This window comes from Gopherus evgoodei, unplaced genomic scaffold (genome assembly GCF_007399415.2).
Source record: "Gopherus evgoodei ecotype Sinaloan lineage unplaced genomic scaffold, rGopEvg1_v1.p scaffold_45_arrow_ctg1, whole genome shotgun sequence".
NCBI lineage: Eukaryota > Metazoa > Chordata > Testudines > Testudinidae > Gopherus > Gopherus evgoodei.
This window is the reverse complement of record NW_022060066.1, coordinates 1,001,635-1,007,634: the sequence shown is the minus strand read 5'-3', so window position 1 is coordinate 1,007,634 and position 6,000 is coordinate 1,001,635. Positions and strand designations below refer to the sequence as shown.

The window sequence follows — 6,000 nt, the reverse complement described above, 5'->3', positions numbered from 1 at the left end:
GCCGACCGTGGCCAGAAGTAAGAAGGACTTGCTGAGAGTAAGGAGGACTCTGCCCAGCGGGAAACACTGATGGATTTCAGACTCCCATAAGGCGGTAAACCACAGCAAAGGAGGGGACATCTCAGGACACTGTTGTTTCAAATAATGTCTAAAACACAAGATCTTTAAAAGTAAAGTTACTGTATTTAAGAAATCCTTTAGGTCATCCTGTTTTGCTGCTACATTGTTCCTGAAAGAGTTATACTAGATGCCCAAAGTCACCACAATCTAGGTGGAGCTTCGAGCGGGGGAGGATGTGTGTGTAAGCAACTGGGGGGATTGGAAGAACTCAAAAACTTTTTTTGAGGTCCAGGGTAGATGGATGGTGAAAAGTCCACACCCCTGAACGAAGCAACTATACCAACCTAACCCCACTTGTGGACAGCGCTATGTTGATGGGAACTGCTTCTTCTGTGAACATAGCTACTGCCATGTGGGAAAGTGGATTAACTACAGTAATGGAAGAAGTCCTCCTGTCGAAGTAGAAGCATTTTCACTTAAACACTACAGGGGTGCAGCTGCATCTGGGCACCTATGCTGATGAAGAGTTTGAAGTGTTGACTTGTAATTAGGTACCTTTTAGAGGGTGTGGCTTAGCGCACACCTGTCTGGTGAGCATCTCCTGTAGTTTAGTTAGGTGCCACCCAACAAAGCATACTGGCTTCGCTGGATCCCATTCTTCAGTGTCTGTCTCTTCCTGTTCATTATACAGGGAACCAGAGCACATAAGTCAGGGTTTGCAAATCCTGATGATTTTTTAGGGGGTTTCTGTGATCCAGCCTGTCACAACTATGATTTAGACCAACTGAGTAGCTTTTTTCTAAAGAAAACTCATTGTATCCAATCAGGCAAAGAAATAGAACACGTTATAATGTATTAATTTAAAATGGCTCAAAATGCACACGGGAAGTGAATGCAATGAAGTTCTTATAAAAGAGTAATGGAGTAAGAAATATTCAAAGAAATAACAACAAATAATGAATAGTCACTGGAAAATTATGAGTTGGACATCAACAGTCATAGACAGAGTAAGAGACACGATAAATTGTCACTGATTTTTCATGATCTGTCTAGCTATCTACATGATCTTATTTTATCTATTGTATATGTAGTACACACAACCATGTACAAACCTGGTTTAATAAATATGAATTAATAATAATAACAGCAACCAGCTTTGGAGATTTAGAAACATTTGGATACTTGTGTGGATGAGAGAGGAATGGCTCCATACAAAGCTACATGTTGATGTGAACGACTACTTCTCAATTGTTATGATTAAAAGGCTAGCTCAATCTCTTCTTCCCACTTTGGTCTCTTACTTCAGACTCTCTGGTCTAAGCTTTGTGCCTATCCCTGTCTTAGGGTGGAATCATGTGATTTCCCATCTCTCAAATTGGGTCCCAACCGTGATTTCTCCAACTGTGTTTGGTGCCTGCATTTCTTCCCACAGGACTGTGACCAGCACTAAGATAAGTGACTAAATGTCTTCACCATGCAAAGTGTGATTTATTTACCACAATAGGAACAAAGCATAACATAAGAGAAAATATGAGCACTTCCAGAGGGATCACTGCAGTAGTTTGGTGGAATCAAAATTTAGCCTTATTATTCAGACTTCGTTTCTCTTTAGGAACCATTTTAATACATTTCTCTTTCAAATACCTTTGCACCATAGGAAAAACAATACAGTATATATTTATTTTAATAAAGTTAAATAAATTACAATAATACATTCAGTTATAGAAGGCTCTACGTGCCCTAACACATCATACATGGCATAATAAAATCCCATCAGCATTAAAATCATTTGAACAGACACCTGCAGAAACTTTTTTTCAATTATTCATCCATGGGGAAAGCAAAACATCATGTCTCTCAGAAAATCTCATCAAGGTGATTCTGACATTGACACCTTGAACAGATGACAAAATAAATGGATACCACCATTCAGTCACACATATTCCACACTCTCAAGCTCCTCCCTCCCCCAAGAAAGCCACCTGAACAAAGAAACAAGTCACCAAATGAATCCACAAAATCAAACAAAATGAAAAGAAACAAGCAAACACACAAGCCAAACTCTCATACCCCAGGCTGTAGGTGACAGCAACCCTATATATCCCTATGATAGATAGATAGATAGATAGATAGATAGATTCTGATCTTATGTACACTGGTGTAATCTTATTCTAACTCATTTGACTTCAGTGAAGCTAGTCCAGATTTCATGATTTCATCAACAGATTACACCCTAAGTTCTGGAAGAGACAATTTTGTCATCAGTTGATTATATCTACAAAGAAACTCAGAATGAAATCACAGTCAAGTTGCAGTGAATGATATTTTAACTCTTGGTGAATAACCTCCACACAACCAGTTTCTGCAATGTAGCTTTGATCTCCTTGTTCCTCATGCTGTAGATGATGGGATTCATCACTGGAGGCACCAGGGAATAGAGAACACCCACAGCAAGGTCCAGACCTGATGCTGAGCTAGAGGTGGGTTTCAGGTAGGCAAAGATGCCAGTGAAAAGCAACAAAGAGACCACAGTGAGGTGAGGAAGGCAGGTGGAGAAGGCTTTATGCTGTCCTTGCTCAGAAGGGATTCTCAGCACAGTCTTGAAGATGTGAACATAAGACACAATAATGAAAACAAAGCAGTTTAAACTTAAAAACACACCTAAGGCAATACCCCCAACTTCACTGAGGTACGAATGAGAGCAGGTGAGCTTGAGTAGTTGGGGGATTTCACAGAAGAACTGGTTGATGTCATTGGACTGGCAGAATGGTAACCTGAAGGTGTTCCCAGTGTGCAGGGCAGAGAAGATAATACCAGTAATCCAGGCAATGGCTGCCATTTGGACACAAGCTCTCCTGTTCATCACTCTCTCATAGTGCAGTGGTTGGCAGATGGTGACATATCGGTCATATGACATGATGGTGAGTAAGGCAAGATCAGTTGTAGTGAAGAGGATAAAGCAGAAAGACTTGGGCAACACATCCAGGATAAGAAATCACCCTGGTGTTCATGAGGGAGTTCGCCATGGATTTGGGGATAGTAACGGATATGGAGCCAAAGTCTAGGATTGACAGATTTACCAGGAAGAAGAACATAGGGGATTGAAGATGGGGGTTGAGGGCTACAGCTGTGATGATGAGAAAATTCCCCATCAGGGCTGCCAGGTAAATCACCAGGAACGTAACAAAGTGCAAAATCTGCAGCTCCCGAACGTCAGAAAATCCCAGGAGAAGGAACTCGGTCAGGGTGGTTTCGTTGGACATTTTCTTTCTCAGTTCATTGTTTGATGGCTGTGGAGGGAAGAGCAAAGACAGTGGGGGAATTACAGTGACAGAGAGAGTGGCCCTGATTTCTCCCAACAATATGACGTGAGTGTCAACAATGCACAGCACTCGTTACTGCTATTAACTTGGATTAGTGAGTTATATCACATGAATGTAAATTGGCACAGCTCCCTTAAAGACAATGGAGCTGCATCAGTTTGCACCATCTGAAGATCTGGCTCATGATGTGGCTTAATAAAATGCTGTGTGAAGGATGGAACAAAGTACAGTCCCAATGCAACAATTCTAGCCAAGATGGATCCCCTATTGCTACGAAGAGCAGGTTCTGGACTTAGACAAGAAACTAAAGTGCTAAAATTCCAGCACTACCTGATATCCTTTTTTCGTGGTAGTAGGAGATGGACTTGGCATTCTGTATGACAGCTGACCTGTAACGATTTCACTGCAACACCACATAGACGGCCAGCTGCCTAAAAACATATTGATTTATGACACCAAATCCTGACTGCATTTCCATCTCTGTGTACTGATGGGCTAGCAGCATTGCTCTGCTACCTCTGTGCTTTGTCATTTGCCTCTGTCACTTTATGGCTGTGCGGGTCAGTGGCCATCAGGAGACTTTGGTTCTGTTCTTGGCTCTGCCACTGACCTGCTATGTAATCTTGAGCCAGTCACTTTGCCTCCTTGTGCCTCTGTTTTCCCCTTCATCCATTCTCTGCCTTGTCTTCTTGGACTGTGAGTTCTGTGGGGAATGAGCTGTGTCTTATTATATGTATGTTCACTGCCTCCATTTACAGCATTTGTGTTTAGCGGGCAGCATTGTGGGACAGTGCATATGGCGCTAGAGGAGAATATCTCAAGTTCTAATCCCATTGACATCCTCTATGTCCTTGGGCAGCGATAAGAGAAACAGGCTTTGGCTGGGTACGTCAATTCACTGTTCTCTATCTGAGGCACTAGTATGTTTAATACCCATGCTCTTGGCTGCCAACTTCGCTGCTTACTCAGTTTTACCATTTAACAAGTGTCCCTTTGAAACAGAAATAAACACAGTTACAATAGAGTGACTGGGTTAAAACTGTACAATTATTGGACTATATCAGTGTTCCTACCCCGGTTGAAATCTACAAGTCCAATCTGGGGTATTCAGACATTTTTAGTTTAAATAATTTCAAAGGAAAACTGGATTTTAAACTGAGACATGTTCCAGGGAAGTCTCTGCTAGTCTTGAAAAAACAACCTATGTACTGGTAAAGTCTAAATATTTTTTTTCTTAAATTCAGTGACAATGTTTCAGTTTTAAACAGTTTACCAGAAACTATCCAGTTCTCAATGAACAAAAAGAAAAAAGTTTTGGTTTTCACAATTTCTATGAAAAGTCAACTGTTGTCTGCTAGGAAAATAACAACAACAACAACTCTGAGGAGCTCTAAATGTTTGCTTAAATTATATTAAAGGTTTTGAAGAGTTCCAATTGTAACTCATAGTTCTATTATGAAATTTGCCTTTTATGTTAATACACAAAGATATTTATTTGCAAATAGCAAACTTACTGTTTTGTCTCTGTGGAATATTTTCCAATTTGTGATGGATTTGTGGGATCTGCGATCAGGCCAGACTTGCGGACGAGGCAGGTAAACAAACCATCCCGGCCCACCAGGGGCTTTCCCTGCACAAGCAGCAACCCCAGTTTGCGAAACCCTGCATTTGAAATCCACCACAAGGATTCTTCAATTATTGCCTGTTTATTTACCTGTCAATAATGCCCCATTACTGATTTATCCACCTGCTGTTTCTCTGCCTCTTCACCATGTTTCCTGTGATGCTGGGTCTTTCTGCAGTTACCAGAAGTCAGGGACCCACTCCACAGATAGGAGTTCCCTCCTCTCCTCCTCAGACAGGCTTGGCTGAGGAGTGAAGCCTCTCCAAGCTGTATAACAAATGATAACTTCTGCACTCTTCAAATATGGACACAACTCAATATGTGGTTGTTGGGTGCCGAACTCCCATTGGAAGTCTCTAGGAGTTTTATGTCAAACATGATCACAGCTCAGTATATGCTTGTTCTGCAGTTAAATAACTGAACCCAGAATCCAGGGTTGTGAGCCCAGCTCTGATTTAACCTCAGGAGCAAATGACCCTGACATCCTGCCCTAGTAGACCCTAACCCCACAGAAGGGGATCAGCATCTGCCCTGGATCTCACATGATTGCAGCGTGCCTGGAAGGACCCTTGGCTAAAAAGAAGACAAGGTTGATGCCCCACACTAGTCCCAAGGAGATTGAAGAATAGAATATATATTTGTAACACAGACATTTTACCCACAATAGCTCAGAGCCCAGTGGCATCAGCTCCCCAGCCAATCTGGAAAAGCTTGTTCTTTCATGAACTTCACATAATCAGCTCTGATAGAGAAGAGATGTTTTTCCCCCTATGTTGCATCAGGAGCTCTTGGGATGCAGCTATCAGAGAAACCCGCTGCCCTGGCTGTTTGATGTTGGTCACTAAGAAGCAGCCAGAGGCAAACACGAAGAGTTCAGTGCAAAAGTCCTCAACCCATGTAAACTGATACAGTTTCAAAAAGTTCTATTATTACATTTCCTCCAGTGTATTATACCCCAAACATATTAACTGAAATAGCAAACTTACAGTGTTG

The 6,000-nt window shown here is 41.7% G+C and overlaps 1 pseudogene; it reads right to left on the bottom strand.

Annotated features, from left to right (window-relative positions):
* Nucleotides 1-2,386: 2,386 nt before the first annotated feature.
* On the bottom strand, nucleotides 2,387-3,323 carry LOC115642793 (annotated as a pseudogene).
* Between the last annotated feature and the right edge of the window lie 2,677 nt (nucleotides 3,324-6,000).